Consider the following 25,750-nt stretch of genomic DNA (forward strand, 5'->3'; position numbering starts at 1 on the left):
TTGGGATGCTCTCGGCCGTGCTGTATCTTCACGTTTCCCACCTCCAGCCACTCTTATTGAGCTGAAAACTGCTCTGCAAGAAGAATTCTGCGGTGGTTGACCACCTAATTGAAAGTATGGTCACAAGGTGTAAACTTTGTATACAGATGAGGGGGGGATCACATACCCTATTAATTTCCTTTTTTTCATTTTATGCTATTTATTTGCACTTTATACCTAATTCTGTTTAAGTCTCCAGTATGTCATTATCTGATAACTTACAAAAATTTAATATTGTTTTCATTTCTGTATATAATTATTCATTTTGCTTTATACATAAATATATATGCTACTTTTCTGCCGAATTTTGTGTCAATCAAAGCAGTATTTGTTGATTTTCATTGCTTTAAAACTGCCCGGTTAGAATACGTATAATTTTAATTTCAAAGGTACAATATAAAGATAATACTCACCTTATAGAATGCCGATACCTTTAAATAAAGATGATGTTCACCTTATAGAATGCAGTGCAGCATTACTTCTTGAAGCTGACAATTTGTCAGGTTATAAGGAAGTTAAGTTAAACATCGTCTTAAGGGAGATTCCAACCTAATAACTTTTAAACAGGATGTAATTGGACAAATTATGAAGAAAATTGCGTCTTGAGAAGCATTTTAAGCAAGAAGGAAAAACATTTTCAGAAAACCTATGATTTTAGCTAAGTTATCATTTATGTAGTACATAAACTTAAACCTAATTTGATTCAAAACTGCATACAAACGTTTAACTTAGCACTTGTAGTTCTGAATATGCCATGTACGCTGAATGCTTATTCTGCATACATAATGCAAAAATTACTTCCTAATCTTGATTGTTTTGGCCCGTCACAAACGTCCTTTACAAGTGGTGTCATGCATAAGGTAAAGAACTGTTTTAGAATTTTGAAGATCACGGGCAAGAATCAGTTCATGAATCAACTGATATATCAATATCCGAAAACATTTTGTTAGACTTTTCTCCGAAACATTCTGTTTAAATTGCCAAACGTATCAGTGAATAACACACACCACTGCCTCCAAATTAATCTGACCTTGAATAAAATAGAATTCCGTTAAGAATTCTCCAAGTAGTAGTTTTGTGCTCTTAGAAAGTCGTAATTTCTCAATATTCTCAACGATTTAAATGCAATAAACGAGTCTTTTAATGTTTTAAATAATTTTATTGACATGATTAAGTGATATAAATTCTACGCAATTGCTAATTTTTGTGAAAATTTGCAGATTTATCGAAATTTATAACAGATGCTTCTAAAGATACATTTAATGTACTTGGAGCTTGTATTTAAAAATAATACAACTAATTGATATACTTTAAGGCGTATTGTTGCGTGCGTACGGGTTCGTTATGAAATGAATGCACAAGTCCGATGAAAAATGAACAAAAATTTATTATTATCACAACAGAAATGCTTAAATTTTCTCAAATTATATTGCAGTATCACAATATCTCACAGTAGTTATCTTTTAACTACTTAAATGTACAATAGAACGTAATTCAAAACAGCTAAAGAACGCTAATCCGCGTCGCTATAATCAACAACGGCAGTTTTCTAAACAACAACAAACTAAGCAACTACTACAACTACGAACTGAGATGTTTTCCTCCTTTTATAAGATTTTAAAATCACGCGCTAGAATTTTCCAGTACATTCTCGAAATCAAAAAGAGATATTTATTTATTTAATGCACGCGCTCTTGTATTTTCAATTTTCCGGCTTAGCTTTCTTTTAATATTCGTCACGTGCTGCACTGCGCGAGAAATAAAACCGTTTAATTTATAATTGAACTAACATTAGCTTTTTAAATACCAAATTCGTAACACTGCCCCCTTCCCAAGGACTGCACGTCCCGGGCAGTACAATCCCTGGACAGGAAGCTAAACTTACAACTGTGGCATAAATGCAACTGAGGCATAAACATTACATTACAATATCAAACAACATGAACATTAAATGCAATAACTAATCAAATGCTAAATGCATATCAAATACTAAATACAAATCAAATACACATTTGAAAACAAAAAAGACCATGGTCTTATACTATTTACAATTATTTACATTACGCACTATGGCCATAGTAATGAGCTAACCTGTCGTAATGAACGACTTTAGGTTTAGAGTTCGAAGACTTACGGATTATGACGTCATTAAGTCTGTTCAGGACTATATATGGACCATCCGAGGGTGACTGTAATTTAGGACTGAGTTCTTTTCGTTGAATCGGGTTCCACAACCACACCTTGTCTCCTTTGTTGGATCTATGTCTAGTAGCTCTCGTGTTGTATCTGGACTTCACTTTCTCCGTCGCCAAGTTCACTCGCTTTCGTGCGGAACGGTGCATCACTTCAAAACGGGCCTTGACATCTTGGACGTGTTCCTCAGGCGATGAAGGTGCATCCGTAAGGCAATCAAACAGGCGGTCACAAGGCAGACGAAGGTCTAGACCGAAGAGCGTCTGTGATGGAGAATAGCTGGTAGTCTTGCGTTTCTTTTCGACCCTAGCATGATTTCGGCAGTTTCTCGAGCTTGTTCTTTCGGACAAAGCGTCGGCAATTCCAGGTGAGGATCCCTTCTTAGGATGGATAGTCATGTCTTCAGATCCTGAAAGCAGCTTGTTGTTTTTGAAGTCGAAGGAAAAATTGTATTTCCTTAAAAAGTCCAATCCGAGTATGCATGGATCTGTAATATCCGCCACAGAAGCCGTGTGATGGTAGGCGGCACTTCCAAACGTGATGCTCACGTTTAACTTCCCAGTTATGTCGATCTTATCACCAGACGCAGTCTGAAGGGTAACACAGGATGGCGTCCAAATAAGTTTATCTTTAAACTGTTCAGCTAAATCTTTCCTAAGGATGGTAACATTAGCTCCTGTGTCAATGATCATATTGCAAGGAACTCCATCGATATTCCCATTAATGGACAGTCCGTTATTGTTGCCACTCACTATAGAGATCTTAAGCGCTTTCAAACAGGGTTTTTCATTATCTGACAACCTCCGTTCCTTGATATGGTCATTAATTTGTTTCCTGCGTCGTTGCTCAGAAATGGTGTCAATTTTCGTACCCTGGGGTGTTTTGCAATGCTTTTGTACGTGGCCTTCAGCTCCACAGTTCCAGCACTTTAGTTTGTTATCAATCCTTTTCTGTCCCATGGCATTTAATTGTCTGTTTAACCCACCTCTCTTATTTTCCGTGCTCTGGGGTGTTCTGCAGTTCCTTCGTATGTGGCCTTCAACACCGCAGTTCCAGCATTTTAGGGTTGGTTTCTTCTCACCAGTATTCCGTCTCAAGGCATTCACTGGTCTTATCAAATCATCCATTTTAGTATCCGTGCCCTGGGGTGTTCTGCAATGCCGTCGTATGTGCCTTCAATACCACATTTCCAACACCTTAGAGCCACTTTGTTCTCACTCCTACTGCGTATCAAATCGTCCACTTGTCTGGATAAATCATCTAAACGAGCCATCAATTGATCCGCTGGCTCGTGGACTCGCACAGCTCTGACTTAATAGCGATCTCTACGAGTTGCTTGCTGGGCTGCCTCGAATTTCATGGCGTACACTAAAGCGCTTTTCAGATCATTAACATCCGCCATTCGCAGTGCTTTCTGTATTTCAGGGTCCCGGATGCCATCGATAAAGTACTGCAGGGACAGGATTTCCCTCGTTTCTGTCGGGCACTCCGAAAAGGCGTGATGTGACAGCCTTTCAACATCCGTGGCGAGCTCCTGAAGTGTTTCGGTGAGTTTCTGTTGATTGGATTTTAATTGGAGCCTGCTGTAGTCTTTTAAACATTTCTCCTCGAAGCGCAGCTCCAAGGCGCCGGACACAGCTTCGAAATCTAACCTTTTGTTTTCGGGAAGAGTCTGAAGGATATCCACTGTGTCGGCTCTGTAAAGAAGCGGCGAGATGACAGGCCTTAGCTTGGGAATCCCATCCATTCGCATCCGCCACGATAGAAAATTGTGTCTTATACACCTGCCAGGAGGGCTTCCCATCATATGTCGATAGCTTCAGAGAGGAACGAGCAGGCATGGGTAGAAATTTTAAACCATCCGAAGTGCTCCCTGCCGTCGCTACGAATTTCTTTAAAGTGTCAACTTCTTTGGCGACGACAGCAGAAATTGTCTTCGATTTGTTGTTCAATATGCCCTTGGACGGCAGAAAGTCTTTCTTCAATTTGTTGTTGGTAGGCCGAAACTCTTCCTTCGACTCGTCGCTCCACAGCCGACACTCTATTTGTCCAACTTTAGTTTCAACCGCGTCTATTCTGCCTTCCATAGCCTCAAATTTATTTTCTATTACGCAGGTAATTTCTCTTTTCATTTCGTCCTGACCTACTTTCATCTCATTTTTAAGAGATTTCATCTCTTCCTTAACGGATTCCTGGCCCAATTTCATTTCTCCTTTAACGGATTCCTGGCCCAACTTCATTTGTTCCTGTGCCGTTTTCATTTCTTCCTTGAGGGATTCCTGGCCCAATTTCATTTCTTCTTTAACGGACCTTTGACCAGCATCCATTTTCTCTTTAATTTCTTCTTTAAAAGATGTTTGGCCAGCTTCCATCTTTTCTTGGAAAGCAGCAAAAGCAGTAATGAGCTGTCTCAATTGTTCTTCCATCCCTCTTGTTATTGGCATTCAAACCCCACTCCTGACACCAAAAATTGTTGCGTGCGTACGGGTTCGTTATGAAATGAATGCACAAGTCCGATGAAAAATGAACAAAAATTTATTATTATCACAACAGAAATGCTTAAATTTTCTCAAATTATCATGCAGTATCACAATATCTCACAGTAGTTATCTTTTAACTACTTAAATGTACAATAGAACGTAATTCAAAACAGCTAAAGAACGCTAATCCGCGAATTCGCTATAATCAACAACGGCAGTTTTCTAAACAACAACAAACTAAGCAACTACTACAACTACGAACTGAGATGTTTTCCTCCTTTTATAAGATTTTAAAATCACGCGCTAGAATTTTCCAGTACATTCTCGAAATCAAAAAGAGATATTTATTTATTTAATGCACGCGCTCTTGTATTTTCAATTTTCCGGCTTAGCTTTCTTTTAATATTTGTCACGTGCTGCACTGCGCGAGAAATAAAACCATTTAATTTATAATTGAACTAACATTAGCTTTTTAAATACCAAATTCGTAACAGTATTTAATTTATAACATATCTCACTTTTTAATAATACATAAAATTGATAAAAATTAAGATACATATACTTAATAATATTATATCCAAATAATAATTTTCATGAACACTTGTATCGTTATTGTAATTAATGAACTATACTGCTATAGTATCGTTATTGTAATAATTAATGAATTGTATCGGTATTATACCATTATTGTAATTAATGAAACTGTTGATCATAACATCGCATTGCATGAACATTGCATAGTAATGAAGAATGGCAGCGAATAAATGTAGAATGTATTATTGTTAATTATTAAATGCAAAATACCGTGTATGAACTTTTTTGCACGTAATTGGCGAAAAGTATGTATTCAGAGATAATTTGTTTAATTCGTGAGAAGTTTGCCGTCCAAGATTCGGCGCATGTTTTCCGTCCGTTCCGTTCCATCTGGTCGTACCTAAACTCGCTTGCGCCATTCGTCTTATTTAGCCAATTCAGTCGTGTCACAAACTACGGAATAAGCACAACTTTCTCCTTTTTGTTTTCTAAATAAATTGTCGAATTTATTGATCGTAAATTTTCTATTAATACGGATCATCAAAAATTTAAAAAAAAGCCAAGGGGAATCAGAAAATAACTGATAAAATAAGAGTTCGCCCAAAACGGTTTGCACTTAAGTGACACACATATTGTTACATGTAAATACTGTAATGTTCATTTAGAAAATCAGCAAAAGGATTTCTAACAAAACACGCAAATACTAGTTATTTAAAGGAGAAAAATGTAGATTTTAATATTATAAACAAAACGTTTACCTATTCAAGGCCCATATAGGTAATTATGTAGCAGACGACAACTGCCGGTAGCTTTCAGGTGTAGAACCTTGTTAAACAGGAGAAAGAAGAATTTATAAAGGTATCGTGAAAAGGTGTTTAAAAGCTGCTTAAATACGGATGCATAAATAAGATCATACAGCTGTGCGTGATTATTAAAATGCAGGCTTGGTTAAGATAAACTTCCAAGAAAAAAGCAATAAAGGAATAACTAAAAGATAAGTCAGCGGCCGTAGTGGCTGATGGACATCTGACATATAAAGGAAGGTGTAATTCACACTTTATTTAAAGATTTGCAGTATTATTGAAAACGGCTGATTCAGAAATAAGGCGATTAAGTATTTTTGGCAGCTGCAAATTCTTTAGACACTGCTAATTCTTCTACTTGCTGCCAAACAACAGTTGATACGTTAAAGGCATATGAAATAAAAATGCTTCGAAGTAAAACACCCAGTCTTAAGGTGACCATACGTCCCAAATTTCCTGGGACAGTCCCGAATTTTTAGTCCCTGACCCGATTTTTTGCTGCATACATACATTTTTTAATTATCATCGGTGCATTACATACTTGCTCAATGGTACATTACATACGTTAATATGCACCATCCCCTTACACATTATTACACGGCATCTAAAAATAATTCTTTTGCCATCTGCTGAAATTTCATTGTAGATATAACCATCTAAAAGCATCTTTCTTTTGTTACGTTTAGATTGAAAAATTTTCACTCCATCGTCATTTTGATTTTGCATAAGGGTTAAAAAATCTCTCAAAACTATGATATGTAATGACATTTCCCGTTTGGCAACAACATATATTTTTTATTTACCAACGATGCATTATATATATGCTACGGGTAAATTCTACTGCAGTTTAATCTAATTTACGATTTATTTTTCTCATTTTTTTAGTGATGGATTAAAAAAAAAAAGCGTACATTTAACGAAGACTTACAGAAGGAGTAAACATTTATAGAAAAAACTATAAGCGATTCCGATGTACGCTACAATACTTGGCTGTGAAAATGTTCTTTAAAATTTTCAGTAAGTCATGGTGAAAGAAAAGATATTAAACTTCATATAAACAGTAATAAACATAAAATGTCAAACTCTGCAGGTGATGCATCTACCTCGTCATTAAATAATTTCTTCAAACAAGAAAAAAACGCATGATAAGGAAGAAGATTTAGCTACATTAGAAAGTACTTTTGCATGTCATACTATTTGCCACAACCATGGCTTTATGGATTGTACGTCCAGGTTGCTTCAAGTGGCATTTCAGCCTTAATTTGCATGTGCGCGAACCAAGCCCGAAGCAATAATACTAAATGTTTTCAGGCCTTACTCTTTAAAAGCTTTGCACAATGATTTGAAAAAAATGTTCATTTGTTTCAATCTTAACTGATGCGTCCGATCACAAGAAAATAAAACTTTTCCCAATGCATGTTAGATTTACACTACATTGGATTATAGAATTAGAGTAAAAATTTTAGAACTTAAATCCTTACCTAGTGAAACATCCGATATTGTTAGCAACTATATTTAACTACCTGTCGCGAAAAAAAAAAAAAAAAAAAAAAAATTCAAGTTATTGTTCTCTATGCCGATAATACGAATTCTAACTTTGGAAGAGACAGACGTGGAGAAAATATTATTATTATTATTTTGTTAAAACTGAAGCGAAACCTTAATCATAGTTTTATGAAAAAGTTTTGCAACCTCATAGAAACTGATTTTTCTATGATACTAGTGTATTTGCAAACAAGATGGTTAGCATTATTTCCCCAGCATTGAAAGGGTACTCCAAATATTTTCACCGCTGAAGGCTTATTTTCAATCTCAAAAAAGTATTCCAGGCACATTTCAAAATTCTTTGAAAATCCAGTGGCAGAAGTTTGGCTACGTTTTATTAACACTCAGTATATTTCATAAAATTATCCCAATAACTGAAAAATAAAGTAATTGTATCTGTATTCGACGTAATTGCTTCAGAAAATGCTCTGAAAGCTTCAGTATTGAGCAAGATAGCGGATAACTTTATTCCAATAAATGTTAAAGAGGTTATAGAAAAACTTGAAAGGAGACGCGCCACAATACGAAGTTATTGAATTTCGAGAAGCTATTGTTTCATTTTATCAGAATGCTCGTACGTATTTGGAGAAATGGACAAAAAAAGTATTTCAGGTGTTGGAAACGACAAGACATAACGGCAAGATTCACTCACGGAAATTTTAAACTCTGGATCATATTACATGAAATCCTTTCTTGGAGTCAAGTTGAAATAGCCATTTTGTTAATTAATAAAATTATATCAAATCATACATTATTGGAAATTTATACACTATATTTATATATTTATATACTATACTGGAATATGTTTACCTTAAACAATATATCAGGGAAGAAAAATATTGGAATGGCCAACAAATAAGATGTGGACAGTTCAGAAGCGGATGGAAATAACTGCATATTTTAATAAGAACCAGATTCCTTCTTCAAATGTTTTAAAATTGCCAGAGTTTTTCTTTTGTCTTCCTGGCACTAATGCTGCAATTGATCGAGTATTTAGCATTATGAAAAATTTTTGAACTAGTGATAAGATAAAGCTTAAAATGGACACTTCTAGTCACACCATGAAGACACGCAGTAAGGAGGGAAAAAATACCTTAAATTCTGCTCCCCGCTTAAAGGGCGAGTGGCCCCATAATCGCCATATTCTAGTGAAGATGAATTATCGTCCAGCACGTTTTAGTTTGGGTGCCACTGTAGAGTCATTAGGTTTGTCGAAGCAGAAAATATAAAAATGTGCAATGCCCTTAACGGATTCTAACTACGAACCTCCCAAATATCAGCCGGATGTACTTCCATTTACACCAGAAGACACGCGTTATCGGGAAGTGAGAAATAACCTTACAAGAGCTGTGCTGAAGCCGGGGATGAACTAATCATGAGTCATTAATCAGTTTTTTTATATTGTTGTAGTAATTTATTTGATTATAGAAGGTTAAAAAAACAGCAGTTTTCCCTCTTCCCGAATAAATTCGAAATTTTCATTTTTGACTTTTTCATCTTTGCGAAACATTTTTTTTAATGTGAAAATTACACATATCCCTAATTATAAGTTAAAGATTTTATTAAAAAACATATAACAGAAAAATTAGGAAAGCTATTAACATTGCTTTCAAATTGTTTAGACTGTTTAAAAAATGCATAATTTTAATTCGTAAGATTAGCTTTATTTTAATTCGTAAAAGATTTAATGCCATATAGAATGGCAGTATCGCTTGAACTGGTAATTTATCAAGTGATCTTCCTAGATAATAGCAGTGTGAAGTTACATGACACAATATGTCATGAAAGGTGGAGAGTTACGGAATTTTTAAAATTAAAAAAAATTTTCTTGATGCACATGGAAAAGCTTTTGTAGACTTTTTTTATAAATTCTAAAGTATACTGCTTACGAAATACTTTTCAGAAAGCGAGTTCGTTCCCACCAGTTTCAGAAAATTCCAAAAATTCTACACAAGCAGTTGTTCTAAAAAAGCATGGGAAAGATTTTTTTAAATGCCTGTTATCATCTCTTACCGGTTCTCTTACTGTTCTCAGGTAGAATTAACTTAAAAGTGCAGGATATTAGATGTGGAATGCGTTAAAGCATATCCATAACAACAGCCGACGATGAAAAGTTAAGATCCGTGAATTTTAAAAAAGAAAAAAAAATTAAGTACAGATTGTAAAACGCATTCGAGCTTAAAAAATGACTCTGGTGTGAAACTAGACAGTGAAAAGAAAAAAATGCAGCGAAGTTTTCATAATTCAAAAAAATCCTTATGTTCTTCCTTTCTGATATTTCGTGATGAGATATATGATTCACACGACAATGGATTTTACAGCAGGATGTATACACAAAGATTCTAAAAGTTTTGATGTTAGCAGAATCTTTCTAAAATTTTACGCTACGCTGTCACACATTTATCATCCACACGCGTTGGAAAGAAATTGTTATTGCACAAAATAGTGCGCTGATCCACAATTGTGACACTGGTGGTGGTCACAGATATCCTTCAGTTTATTTTTATTTTCATTAGGCTGTAAGATTTTAGTTAATTTAACTTTACTTTGCTGGTTAGATCTTTACTTGAACTGTGAAGCGACTATTTGCTAAGTTCAAGCTGTATCAATGACAAGACATGAAAAGACTCTTACATTCGACTCAAAAATTAACTTACAGACGGCCCTCCTGGTGCTTAGAAACTTAGCCAACTTTGGCTGTAATTCAAAATAGAAATATAAAATTAAAACTAAGCTAAATAATCAGCCGAAACTTCAGAGAAAATTAACACGAGTTGGCTCTTAGCTCTACCACTGACGTACACAAACCGGCGATTAATATGCATGGCTGTAAAATAGCAAGCTTAAACCATCGAAACAACGTGGACGAACGGCAGAACACGCTCTGTCTGAAGTAACTCAGACACCAGCTTAAATAGTATCTTTGTTCCGTGCTTTGCACAACACGCGAAACCGAAATATTGTTACGTTATTTTCTGACACCAGTTGTTACGTTATTTTCTCCCTTCACGTTCGTTCGGTGTCCGTGTGGATTTGGAGTGGATAAAGACGACAGCACTTGATGGAGTATCAAAACACACTGTATTTAGCAATACTAATCAGGACAGCTCCAAAGTCACGTTTTACAGTCGTCGAAAGTCTGCTATACACTCGCTGGAACAATCAGCGACACAGCCTTCAGGTTATCAGGCTATAATGGTGAAGACAGCTTCACTGCAAAGCACCAGAATACAGCTCCTGATTCTGCTTGGTCGTCCTCAGAACTCCACGTACTCTCGAGACTCTTCACGCTACAGCTCGCGATGCACTCCACGGCACACAGAGCACAGCTCCCGACTCTTCGGTTCAGTCGTTTTAGGAGCTGAACACACTCTCTCGACGATGCACTAACCGCGATACACTAAGAGACTCTTTCGATGCACTCGACAACCCACTCAGTACTCGCTGCCCGACTGACAATTCGATCGACTCCGCACGGACTAACTCGAAACACACTATCTCGCACTCACTCTCCACGTACCAGCAGGGTTTATATAGTTTTTGCCTTGTGTTTGAGAACATTCTGGGCTAAACCGGTAAGAATTCGTTCCAAAAGGTTCTCCATCCGTCCATGGCATATCGCCAATTTTGTCGCCAAATGTGACACGCTTGCCTTCCCTTGCCATTTATGGCAACCCTAAACCTGCTTTGCGAAGAAGCTACCTTACCGCACCTGGACATTTTGTTACAATATCATTCTAGCAGGAAATAGAAATGAGGGATGATAGAAAATATAAGTAACTGAATGAAAACTGGTTAGTTTAAAATTAAATAATTCTTTACAAGGTATCTAAATTTATTGCACCATCTCACAACAGGAACCAATGGTCTAAACCATCATCGGTGACTTTCCATCCAATTTTATTTTAATAAAATATCGGATAGAAGGATAATATCGGATAGAATATATCGGATAGAAGGATAGAAGAAAAAGACTGACGGCAGAGAATACTAGAGCCTGTAGAATTATTAGGTTTGTCGAAGCAGGAAGCAGGATAAGATTTCTAGTTTGTTTGTTTGCAACAGAATCTTTTGTGTAAACGTATTTTAAAATTAAAAAAAAAATCTTGAAAACATTTATGAAAATTTTAAATTAAATTCAGTAATTAGGTAAGCTAATTTCATAATGGAGGTATTCGAACATTCTGCAAAATTATCTCGATTTCCATTTTAAATTAACTAATGTTACACCTAATTTTTTTCATTTGTGTTTTCTAAGAATTCTTTCAATCTATTAGGAACTCATCGAAGGAAACTTAAGCAGATTTTCCGGTTTGTTACTCTGAAGGTTAGGGAAGTTAAGTTAGCTTTACTTGCGGAAGTTATTTTTCGTCACACTTTCATGAAAATCAGCGATTTTTTAATTGGTGGTAAATGTTAATTGCATAAATTTTCCACATTACTTTCTTGACAATGGTGGTTGTTTGGAAACTGATTAAGGCAAACATAAAAATGTTATGTGACTAAGAAGAAAAATGCCTTCGTGAAGGTATTTTAAGAAAAACTAATTCATATTCATATTACACAAATGGTAAAACCGCAAAAATTATAAGCAGCCTGCAATGTACGCCATCAGCAATTAAATTTGCCTCGAACTACCACTGGGTTTCAGATCGTTTGACCAGTGGTGGATACTCTATGAACATTTTCATTTAGGAATTTTTTTAATATAGTTTTAAAAATGCAACTTATAGCTGTAATTACACAATGGCCGCACGCTTATACATAGGAGCAATATGCTTTGAGTCATTTTTCCGATCAGCTTAAAAATCAGACAATATTTGTCATTTTTTAAACATTTTGCAATTTCACCTGTGATATTCTTGATGGATCATTCTGTAAATTAGTCTGTTTTATTTCAAGGTACAAACTTTTAAATACACTTTGTATGCTTTTATTTATTTTTTACTTTTTTTTTTTTTTCTTTTTTTCATTTTAATCGACAATTTCATGAAACAAAATGTATGAAACAAAATGTATGAAACTAATAATTTACAAACACAGGAACATGACTTATTTATTTATTAACTATTTAAAAAATCAAACACAGGAAAATTTTGAAATCAAGGCTTCGCACGTACGTGGTGTTAAAAACACTATTATTTTGTTTGCTAAAATACTTAAAGTTTAATTCTAGCTAAGGAAGAATACTTTGATTTATAGATAATTTCCATTGTTCTTAAATCCAAAATGGCGAAAACAAATTTAAAATACGAAAAGGGAAAGAAATAAAATGAACTTTCAGGTCATTTATTTCCCTATTACTGAATGATTGATCTTTTCACGAACTTCAGGCTTACTTTCAATACCAGACCTGTTTTCATTTTCAAATTTTATTTTAATATTTCTTTTCTTGTGAACTTAAATTTTTTTCGATCTTAAATTTCCTATATTTAAGTTTTAAAGAAGCCGAAAAATAGCTTCAGGAATAAGCGTAACATAAGCAAATAGTCAATTTCTAAGTTTCGAAGATTAAATAGAACTTTTTTTCTTTAGCTGCGAATGTAAAAAATCGTAGTCCTTTACGTTTAACCCTAATTTGCGATTTCTTCAGCACTTAGTTCATTTAGAGAGCTCTTTTGTTGTATTACGAAGGCACGATTCCTTCTGTTCGCCCGAAAACGTAATATTCTCTAAAAGATTTTCAAGAGGCAATTTACAATCTTCTTACCTGCGGAAGAACGAAGATTTCCTTGCTACAGGTAATCTAAATAGGATATCTTATAGGTGACTGCAAGAAATCAATCATCATACCTATAGCTTTGCAGAACTGCTTCATTAAGTCCAATACAGTGTCCAGTAGTTGCATCAGAATCTTCTAGAGATGAAGCAAGAGGTTTCATGTTGTATTGTGATTCCCTATTCATTCTCTTATGGGCAATACCTTCTGTAATGAGACATCTTCATAAAGATGCCAAGTCAATCGTTGTTCGGAAAAACAGAAACATTCATAAAGTTTGACCCTTAGTAAAGGTGCCCGATGAAAGGTGCCGATCAGCTTTCAATTTGTCAACTTGTAAAAACAGCCTTCATAAAGATGCGGGTACCATTTTTCTGAGAGAAAGTTTTACTATGATTAGAATTGCAAATTCAAATTCTTCTTCACTGTAGAGGTATTAGGATTTTTTTGGAAGCAGGAGAGATTAAAAATGAGCAATGCCCTCGCCGGGACTCGAACCTCTCGAATACGCGCCGAGCGTGATGACCATTACACTACGAAGGCATGCTAAGAAGGCGGGAGAAATACTTTATATACTTTCCTTTTAAAGGGCAACTAGGGATTAAAGGATCGCCAATCGCCAAATCCTGGTGTGGAGAATCATCAACCACATCTCTCACAATCTTACATCTCTTTAGACAATGGCGGTAAACAGCAGAGGCAAGACATGCATATTGGCAAGCAGGAAGCAAATTACGGAAAAATAGGCTGCACAATACTAGCAGCTGTATTTATAGTTAAATAGTGTAAATAGTAGCGCCTTAGATCAAGCTCCCGGAAGTCTGTCTTAGCAAGGGAAAACGAGTAAAGAATTTTTTTTTTTTTTTTTTTTTTTTAATTGGCAGGTGAACTAAAAAGGGAATAACATTTTGGGCGGGGAGTGGGAACAATGTGCTGGTTATAAAGCATTATCAGTGTGTGCAAACTGATCAATCATTCGAATAAGGAATTCTTTATGTTGACGAATTTCTGTCACAGACAATTTCACTTTATACATATATGTGTATATGCCTAAATATGTTGATGCAAGCATCATTAATGCAAATGTGGTAATACCGAATACTGTTACAAATAATTTCATGTAAATGGACAATCACTATCAAATACATTAATTGGTTCGAATAAATATGTTGGTGCAAACGTTCCTAATACAGATGATTGCAGTATGATTGCATAAGAAACATGAAACGAATTAATTTGGAATGAGGCAGTTCAGAAAAATTATTATAAGCAATTTAGAACAAAAAGAGGAGATAGCCAAAATTAAAATGAGAAATAAAAAGGGCTATTAGGAAATTAAAATTAATAATTTTGAATAACATGTTTTATATATATGTGTACAAAACAAAAGTTTAAAAATTTCAAATTAAGATTATAAATTATAATGCAGTAAGCTGCAAAATTAATAAAATAATAAGAGAAAATAATTAAACCAAAAAATTAAATAAAAAAGGGGGGTTTCACAGTCTAACAAGAAGTACATATATAAAAAAAGTGAAGCAAATACAAAGCAATTCAGTAACATAATATAATAAAAATAAAAGCTAAAAAAAGTTCAATAAAAAACATAATAAGCATAATCTAACACACTGTTGAAAATTCCTCAGTCTTTTTTAAGGAATTGCCAAAGAATTTTCAACAGAGCCACTTTTTGTGAATTATATCTGGATGATTATAAATTCTTGAAATAATTTAATAAAAAAGTTCTAAATAAAAATTAATTTAATTAAAATTATTAAAGTCCGCTAAATTGAAACAAAGTAAAAATTTTTAACTTTTTTAATTTTAATTAATAATCGAGATAAAATCTACTTTGATGTGACCCTTAAACAAAAATTACTGAAAACTAAACAGTATAAAAAGAATTCTCGACGTAAGAGACAGAAATACTATTGGGTAAATTAAAAGCAATGTACTAAATAAAAATTTAAATAAATTCTAAACCAAATAAAATGCAAAACTGCTTAAACTTTTAAAAACTTTTTAAATCAAAAACAATTATTAAAAATCAAAAGTAAACATATTTTAAATTCTTTTAAGGAAGCGAATTTATTTTAAAAGAAATTTACTAAAAGTAAAATAAAATGTTTTTAATTATAATTTATGCAGAAAAGATTCCAAATTGAAGAAAAAACGGAAACACACACACACAAAATTGAAGGCTTAAGAAATTAAAATAAAAAGAAAAAAAGAAATATGCCTAATCTTGGGAAAAACTAAAATCAAATTGAAGTAGCTATGAAAAAATAATATAATATATCAAAAATTGATCACCCCTTTTTTAAAGTTTCAAGCAGAACTTGTCAAGGGGTAAGTACTTAAAACATTAAACTGGGTTGATTAATGAGTGCTGAATGACATGTTTCGTCCCTCTCGACACTGTAAGACCCTAAAACATCGTAAATTAATTTATTTTTTTGAAAAATGTTTTCTCAGGTACTGCTGAAAAGCTTCCCCAACATGCTATTCCACCTCTTCGAATTAAAATTAAAGTAAAAAAAAAAAAACCTCACTAAAGTAAAAATGTGTAAATATACAATCTAAAATTAAGATATATAATATGAAAAACTCATAACATATAAAAATACAGCAAACTGAAAGAAAAACTAGCAGAACTGTACGTATCAACTCCGAAAACGAGATTCATATAATTTATGAATTACAAACGGATAGTCAAATATACGTATAATCAAAAAAGGGACGTCTCGTGAACTTGAAGCCCTATCTAATTTAATAATTTTTTAATTTTCATAAAAATGTGGATATTTTGTGCACAGTTTTCTAGGGTTTTATCTTTATGTGAATTGTGTTTTTGTGTAATTTTGCATTTCAATTTAGCTGATTATGAACTGACTTTTGCTATTTGCTTTTAATTAGTAAAGTGCCTGGCACGCGTAGAGGTAGTTCCTATCATTACGGGATACTTAGAATATTTTAAAACAAGTTTTTGACAATTAATTAGCAGCGTTTTGAGTGCATAGTGAGAAGAAGGACGAAACGTGTGTCCGGAGATTTAATGCTTTAAATATTAACCCCTTTGAATATTTTTTATTTGAAGCATTAAGCAGATTATGGATTAATAGCTTTTATTTCTTTCTCCCATTTATATTTTTTCAAACAAACTTTTCAGAAAATTTTTTTTTCCAGCTTTAACATTTAACTACGAATTAACAAGAGACAATATTAATACCCTAAACAATTTTTTCCTAAAATGAGATAATCTTTTTAACAATTTTTCTTTAATTTCTTCTTATAATAATGTCCTTGAAATTCAATCCTCAGCAGCTCAAGCGTAGTTATTATTTAATAATTTTTCTTTTTCTTTTCCTCCTCTATTTGTTGTTTCAAGAGTTTTTATATACATATTGTTACAAAATGTACAGGCGCGGTAAGATGGCTTCTTCGCAAAGCAGTTTTAGGGTTGCCATAAAATAGAAAAAAAGCAGGTTTGCCACATTTGGCGAGAAATCGCCCATTTGGCGATATTTGGTTACAAAATTGGCGATATACCATGGACGGTTGGATAACCTTCTGGAACGAATTCTTGCCGGTTTAGTCCAGAATGTTCTCGAACACCAGCCAAAAGCTATATAAACCCTGCTGGTACGCGGAGAGTTAGTATCGAGTTAATGTCTCGTCTAGAGAGTCAATCCCTGCGGAGTCGATCCCCGAGTTGACAGCCGGGTAGCGAGTGCCGAGTGGGTCGTCGAGTTCACCGAAAGAGTCTCGTAGTGTATCGCGGTTAGTGCATCGTCGAGAGAGCGTGCTGAACACCGAGAACGACTAAACAGAAGAGTTGGGAGCCGTGCTCTGTGTGTCGTCGAGTGCATCGCGAGTTGTAGCATGGAAAGTCTCTAGAGTACGTGGAGTTCCGAGAACGACCGAGCAGAGTCGGGAGCTGTACTCTGGTGCTTTGCAGTGAAGCAGTCTCTACCGTGATAGCCTGATAACCTAAAGGCTGTTTCGCTGATCGTGTCAGCGTGTTTATAGTATAGTAGTTCATCCACGACTGTAAAAGGTGTTTTGGATCTGTCCTGACAATACTGGCAAATAAAGTGTATTTCGATACTTCATCAAGTGTCGTCGTTATTCACTCCAAATCCTTACGAACCCAATACGAACGTGAAGGAAGAAAATAACGTAACAACTGGTGTCAGAAAAGGAAAAAAAAAAAAAAAAAAAAAACAACGCTACAATTGGTGTCAGAAGAAAAAAAAAAAGTAACAATATATACAAAACTCGGGAAAGTTTATAGAATATATAGGACATTCCACAGGCCATATCCGGAATTGACATATTGAAAAGAAAAATCGTCTCGCCGACATTCGCAACGAACGTATAATCACTTTATAGGCTCAAAACAGACCCAATATTGCCGGAAAGTGACATTAAGCAGCATCTGGTGGCCTTCCTCTTGAATAAGACGCCCATTTGCACGATTTCTATTCATTAGCTGTCATTTTTTATTTAATTAATGGTTCTTTATGTCTTTATGTTCCCATTTTTTCCCCGTTGACTAAGGTGGGTAACTGCTCACAACACGGAGAAAAATTAAATAATAATAATGATAATCATAATAACGAATGATAAAATAAAATGAAACAATAGCCATGAATCTCGGTGATATACTATGAAATCAGACAAGCAAACGTAAAAATATAACTATGGGACAAAACAACGGAAATAATAGCCTTGATGCATTGAAAACAAGAAGTACTGTTGGCCTTTGAACAACATGGCTCCTGAATGTTTCGGATGATGTAAAGGGGACTGCGCATCTAAATATTCTTTGAATGGATATTTCTAGACCCCTATAACAAACAGTCAAGAAATAAATCAAACTATAGTTTAAAATGCTATTTCTCACGCCATATATTACATTCTTTAACACAGAATCATTGCTTGTGTGCTGCATCATACAGAGGGTTTATTTTTACAACTATTTCAATAAAGAATTTTCAAAAAGCATACGTTTTGAAACAAAAGGTTTTGGCAACAGCTTATTATTTTAAAATATCAAATCATAGAAATATTGCCTGTTTTTGTGAAGAGAAATATTTCTATTCCATAATTCAAAAACGTTGCAAAATGCATGGTATTAAAATTTCGAAGTGCAAAATCTACAACATCATTAATCGGAAAAGGAAAAAACCGCCAGTTATTGCTTCATGGAAAGAAGTCTCCAAGCGGTACTCGAAAAGGGCATATACTATATTTAATATTTCTAAAGTTAAATCGTTGGTAACGGGAGATAATAATTCGACGACACAGAAATGAATTGCAAAGTCTTTGAATACATCTGCAGGAACAGTAAATAAAATAATAAATCAAAATTTAGAGCTTAAAAAAGCTAAGCAAGCATAATGTTCACCAGCTTTTTTTCGAGGTATGCGGCTCAATGCAAAATAATTTGTATAAACTCGTATGAAATCTATTTAGCAGGAGATAAATAGGAATACATTGAGACCCTTGATGAAGCATGGTGACTGCAGTATAAAAAAAATCTATTAATTATGGAAAACGAACCGAAAACAATGTACAAACCTGGTTTCATCACTTCAAAGAAAGTTTTAATAAGGGGTTTATAATTGTAGCCGGATTCTCTTACACTGGGAAATTAAAAATAAGGTGAGTGGAAAAAATGTTAAAATCCAACTGAACGTACTATCAAGACAATGTTTCATCTGATATTTACAGAAGAAATTCCGTTTCTTTAACCTAATGACTTTTAAGGAGTGAAATTTCATGAAGGCAAACCAACAAATCATACTTCGAAAAGTACCATAGCATTCCCTGAAAAACGAAGACTGATATGAGCGTTGCATATCAATTCTGATGTTTCACCCACGGACTATTGTAACTCTGGTCTCTTGAAAAGAACTCTTTCTAAGCACAAACCCATCACGATTAATGAACTCTGGAAAGTAGTGGAAGATGAATGTAAATGAGCATCCCCTAGAGATTTTACAAAAAGTCCATCTATTATGGAAATCACAACGTAGACTCATAGTTTAGGAAAAAGGCTATCAGGTCGAATATTTAAAAAAAAAATACTCTTTACATTTTTAACATACATTAAACGGCCACGAAATAATTCTAAAAATGTGTAAATACCCTCTATATAAGGTTTTATTTCTGTAAACATTCTACGAGGAATTCTGGAATCATTTTAAATTTTACTCACAACTAAGCTTAGTTTAACCCTTTTTCTGTGTTTCCTTTGCTCCATATCACTCATATTCCCTCAGACCAGAAGGTTATGCAAATTAAAATATGCCGAAGAAAGTTTAAGAGCTAGTGGTTAGTTGTAACTCTACCTTCTTACATGAAGAACCGCCTTGTTAATTTAATCGCTAGCGTCACCCAGTATCTCAGAAGATTTACAGCCGCATTGATTCCCATTGCCATCCGAGATTAGCAAATGTTTCTTTCTATAATGACTTAATGTCTTCTTTTAAAGGATTGATTTTGATATTTATGCATTCAAAGCAGGTCGCATAATTGTTATTAATTATTGTCGAGAAATAGTCGATCCACTAGTACGTAAATTCTCATCTTTATTATAAATCACCAGAAATGGACAAATAAAGTTACTCAGTTTCATTCTGTGCTTGTGCTAAGTTGACTATAATTAGGGCGATTGCTCGCAGACAAGTAGGAATAATTCATAGCGAAGTAACGTTAGGAGAATATAAATACTTGCAAGTATAGTTAATTACTACAACTTTAACAAGAGTTATCTGTCTGAGAGTATTATGATTTTACATTCGCTTATTATGCCACTTTCTGATATCAGAAACTTTCTTCACGGAGTCTTCCAAAACTTTCTTAGCCTTACCTTTCGCTACGCTAACAAACATTCATCATTTGGAAAGTGTTATTGCAAAAAACATTGCACTGCCTCATACATCAACTGTCGACCAACGGCCTTGATGGTTACCAATGTCATCCGGTTACATTTTATTTCACTAACCTATCTAAATTTATTATACCGCTGCGCAACCATTGATTAATGGACTGACGGCTAGTGACTGTAGACGAAAGGTGATTAATGGCTTCGATAGTTATCAGTGGCCTTGAAAGTAATTTAATTTGAATAATCCATCCATCTAAATTTATTGTATTGCCTCACACAGGTCATCTATGGCTTGACTTCCGGAGACGATTACTCCATAGACCCTTGGTGACCAACGACCTTAATGGCCACTTGTGTCCTTTGGTTTTTATCTCGCACCTCCATCGGTGGGCTCAGGAACTGATTGGTGATCATCATTACACAGGTCACGGATAACTGAGGGCTTTGACGGTTATCAGTAACTTATTAGTAATCATTAATGAAGACTAATAAAAAAGTCATATAAATTTACTGAGCTGAATTACCAACTTCCTGGCAGAATCTGTTTATAGTCAGACATTTCCTTTTCTACATTACCTTAATGTATTGATTTTCTCCATTCTTTCTCTGATAAACGTATTCAACTTTAATTTTAAATAAAATATTCATTATTTTGTTGTAGTATTATGAATTGCTGCCTTATCCGCAATTGCGAAATGCAGAAAAATAACCAGGCTGCCTTTGACCTTAAATAAAATTCTAAGCATGTATAGGAATTTAGATTCCACAGCACTGTAATTTTCTGAAAGCGTTATTATGACGCACAAAATAGCAAACACGATAAAGTTTGTTTTATTTTTAAATCAAGGCTTTGACGTGCCGTGCGTGAATGACTTTTTCCTCGTCACAACACTTAACTTGGAAACGGGAAAAACTACAGTATAATCATCTAAAAAATTAACCTTCTACTGATTACCAGTAAATGTCATTGAAGGAAAAATACGTTGCCCTTGAAAAGGTGCTTATGTGTTCTATTGGTTCGTTTGCGGAAACGAACGATCATGCGTATATAGTACTTGTATCAACTTGTTGATAGCAAGGTTTTAAGCATCTAAATAAAAGTGTATTTCATTTCCTTATTATGAAAAAGGAAAGTTCCAGAATTTGAGTAAAAATATTTTTATTGTAACGTAATAATTCATTTTTAAGGGTGATAATAGTGACTGTATAGTGACATTTGGAAAAGAGAAATTTCAGGAAACAAAACACTGAGCACTACTAAATCAATAAAATTTTTACCAAAATATTTTTCTAAAAATCAATCTTTAAAACTAATTAGGCGGTTTTATTTAGATTGATTTCTCTGCTAAGTCAAATCTTGAATATTTGCGTATTGATCACAAACAAAATGTAAGAAATCTAGAGACCATTTCACAAAGACGCAAAAAAGTGAAATTCAATGCCAATAAATTTCACAATTCCCTATAAATATGTAAAATTAACCAAAGTCAGAAGAAATGTGAAATACAAAAAAAAACCTTTAAAAATACGAAAACTACCAAAAAAAAATACAACTACAAAGGAAGACTACATACAAAGGAAAAGGAATGCAATCAAATCTGATGTAACGTTACGAAGAGGAGGTAAATCATATTCAATTGAACCCCCTCCACTTCGAAAACCACTGCGTTTCTGTTATCCAAAATTAGCTGATGAACCATATATATATATATATATATAATATGAAAACAAACTTCTAACTTTAATTTGGGAATAGTTGCTTTTATTCCTTTTAACCTGGATACTTCCCCTTCCTGGCTTAAAACTACTAACTGTTTACAATATATGAATTTAAAGTGAGTCGTCTCAAAATTAATTCGCCTCACGCCATTTTATGCAACGCTTAAAAATTAAAATATCTTTTCTCCAATCAAATTAGAGAAACTATTGACTTTCCCCACGCATTTTCTGAATTCCCCGCTTTGCCTTGCTGCCAGTAACATGCATCACTATTTTCTATTTGTCGCCCATTTTCTAAAAATGTACCAAGCTATAAGAAATTGTGGGGTGCATATCGCACTCATGCTAATGTGCGAAGAATCAGTGTATCAGAGCATTACGCCAAAGTGAAGGCTCATACCCCGCTGGTAACCAGGTATCACGACATTACGTCAAAGTGAAGCCTCAGATCCAGACCATGGAGCAACTCATACACGATTATGCCAACACTCCGGATTTTATCTAGAAAGCATATAACAAGACACACAACCTGAGAAAGATTTGACAGTACCATTACAGTACCTGTGGGGAGTAGCACGGACCACCGATGAGAACAGTGGTTCTAGTCTTTTGCAACCAACTAATTTCCCCCATACTGTCTAATCCCAAGGTACGGGCCATGGAGGAAGGAAGGATTCCATCCTCTGTGGTAAAGACACAGCGAGTGATTAGCTCGGGAGACGTCGGGCCGGATTAGCTGTATAAGCAGGGCAGCCAATTAATGCGTTGCCGCTCCTTTCCCATGCCAAGGAAAGACCCACGAATTAGTTGTTAGGCAACAAATTATGTCTTATCTTCGGCTGTCTGTTCATCTTTGTATCTACGCTAGAAAGCCTTCGGCAAAGTGTCACAACTTCACGATCTCCAATCCATTGAAGCTATCGCCCAATACCCAAGATATTGCAAATTATATTACACGTACACACACACACATATTTTTTTCTTTAATGATGAAACCATGCTACTATTAAATTATAATGTCTATTGTCAAAGTACAGCATTTAGTATTTGTAGCATACAAAATATATTCTTAGCTCTGGTTTGCATTATCAGGCGGGAGTAGTTGTACTCCCTCGAGGTTGGGAAGGATCTGGATTTCCGGAACCGTCCATTTTTGGGAAGAGACCCGGGATTTGATTTGGACCTTTTGAGAATGGGTATAGCTACGGGACAGTGACGCGCACAACATAGCCTGTCACTGTGTTAATCCGACATAGGCCTCCTCGTGCCCTCGCTGGTAACCAGGTTCGCCTGGGCTGACTATGTTCGGATGATCATCTCTGGTGGTCGACTGGAACTGACCATCCCAGCGTACTGGGCAGACTGATATCTAGATAGCCTCGATTTATGGGGTAAATAAACTGTTTTAACAGTGACTAGAGCCGTTTTTTATTAGATGGTAGGTTCAGACTCGGAAGGGACCATACTGGTACTGTCTTGTCTGCCCCTTGGTTGTGGGGACGTTACATGGTTAGATATCGTAGGTTATCCTTGGGGGATGAGCTCCCCTTGGCCAATACTGAGGGACGGGCAATGTATAATTGTGTGGCTTTGTTTTTATTCGGTGGACCTCTGTTCTTGCATACTTATAATTGTGCATGTGAAACATTTAAGACTCTCTGGACTGACCGAGGGATACGCGTCTCCTCGGATAGCAGCCAAGTGTTGAGGCATTTTTAACCATGTTAAGGCTGCCTTGAGCATGCCAGGTCTGGAAGTCCCTTTCTCCTTGTGTTCTGTTTGCATTAGCAGTCTGGCTTCTAGCTAACAGCAGATTGTATATAGCTAACTTTCGAGAAAAGAAAAAATTACACAAGGATTTGCAGCTGCACGCTGTGTTGATTCCCCGAACTCCTGCGTAATTCCAGCGTCAACAGCACATCTTAAAAACTTAAAAAAAAAAAAAAAAAAAAAAACCCACCTGTTGTATATCTCCTAAGGCTACTTTTAAAATAATACAGCGGGAAATAAATTTAGCAATTTCTTAAACCAATAGGATATCTTCGATTTAATTTGAGAAAAAGATTAGAATTCTGGCCGGTTCATATCACAAAATCACGCATGAATAATCGATGTCAAAAAGAAACCGCGCCTTACACGTGACCGTTTAATGACCAAAGAGACTAACATCATGCATGACTGCATTGACAAGCGAAAGTTTCAAAAGATTAATGAAACATCTTAGGAGTTGCATCCGGCAATTCGACTGTCCGCTCGGTTGAACCAAAGAATTTGTAAATTCTTTGATTGAACAACCAGAACCAGTCTTCATAAGAGGCGGATTGCGGGATCGCGCAAGTGCAGTCGCAAGGGGCCCCACATTCCAAGAGGTCGCCATTTTATAAATTTGTTTAAAAAATAGTAAACACATTTCGTATCTTAAGATGTGGGACCTCTAGACGTTCAAGTGAGATGGGCCTTACATTTTCACTGGTCCTCATATGTGAAACTGGATGACTATTTAAAATTGTAAACATTCAGACGATGAAACAGCGATTTATAAAGCGAAACACACATCACATCTTATTTTCCCATTTTTAATTGTCAAAGGAATTAACTAACTAGCTAGAACGCAGTCTATGATAATAATGAAAGCAACAAAGAGAGCTACAGAAAATGAATTTTAAAGTTGCTAAAGTAATGAAGTGATAATTATTTATTTGGTTCGTACACTGTATATAAGAAGTTAATGTGAAAAGTTGTTTTATAAAAGAATAGAGCTTTTCTGGTATTGAGTGAGCACTGCTAAGTTATACTTAGTATTAAAAAAATACTGAAAATACTCGGACTTATGGCGAAAGTCATCAATTACTTTTCACACTTACGGCTATGCAACATTTTACTCTTTCTGCTTTCATGCAATACATGCATAAAAAAGTGTCTCCTTTTAGTGAGGTAATAAACAGAAGGTTAAAAATGATACAAAATTTGTTTTCGGAATACAAACTTTCACCTAAAATTCACGCAAAGTATGACACATTATATGTCTTTTATACATCTACGTTATTTCATTTCTGAGCAGATTAATTTCACTTGATACTAACTGTGAAATATATCATTTGTACGACACATTCGTAGCATTCGTAAGTTTTATGTTGGAATACAAAGGAGGAGAAAGATGTAGGATACTTCAGACTAGATAGCGGCTCAAATTCGGCCGGTTTGGAAAGATAAAATAGACAATGCAGACTACAAACTGTATAGGTTTGTGGTGAAAGATGTTTTATTCTTGTGTCGTTTGGTAAATATATTTTAAATGGATTGCAGTTTTCCCTTTGAGATTTCAACACTTTATTTTCATTCTCAAAATAAAACGGCACATTGACGATTTCTTTCTTCAGAAAAATTTTAGTTTACATCTGTGTTAAAATATTCTTATAAAAAAGTATTACTCATTCAAAATAAATCTTTAAAATAAAGATATAATAATTATCATTATCATATATTATGCAGTTTGAATTTTTATGATATTTATGATTGTAATACGATTACTACTTATCATTTTACTTATGATTTTAAAAATAAAATATTTAACCTTTTTTAAGTATAGATAGCATTTTAAACAAGCAGAATGATAAAGTCAGATTTGCATAATAATAATAATACAATTTGTATAATAATATTAGCATTAAAATTCTACAGCTAAAATATAGAATCACATTCTTACACTTGAATTTTGATTATACGTCTTTCTCATTTACGCATTAAGTCTTTCTCATTAAGATGCATAAATAATGGTTTTATTATACGCGAGGGAAATATGAAACTTGAATAATCATATAGA

General features: G+C 34.6%; 1 protein-coding gene across 4 annotated transcripts in view; it reads right to left on the reverse strand.

Annotated features, from left to right (window-relative positions):
• The window catches only part of LOC118199605 (carbohydrate sulfotransferase 1-like), a 190,080-nt gene that overhangs the window by 135,780 nt on the left and 28,550 nt on the right, over positions 1–25,750 (reverse strand). Inside the window, exon 1 of one of the 4 annotated variants that reach the window (XM_085824422.1) lies at positions 6,005–6,081. The exons of 2 other annotated variants lie outside the window; for them this stretch is intronic. The gene's annotated coding sequence lies outside the window, so the exon portion shown is untranslated. Of the gene's footprint in view, positions 1–6,004; positions 6,082–25,750 lie in introns of those variants that run through there. One more of the 4 variants, XM_085824403.1, reaches the window with a different exon arrangement.

This window comes from Stegodyphus dumicola, chromosome 1, assembly GCF_044657685.1.
Source record: "Stegodyphus dumicola isolate Sdum_Otavi_A_Nest chromosome 1, ASM4465768v1".
Taxonomy (NCBI): domain Eukaryota; kingdom Metazoa; phylum Arthropoda; class Arachnida; order Araneae; family Eresidae; genus Stegodyphus; species Stegodyphus dumicola.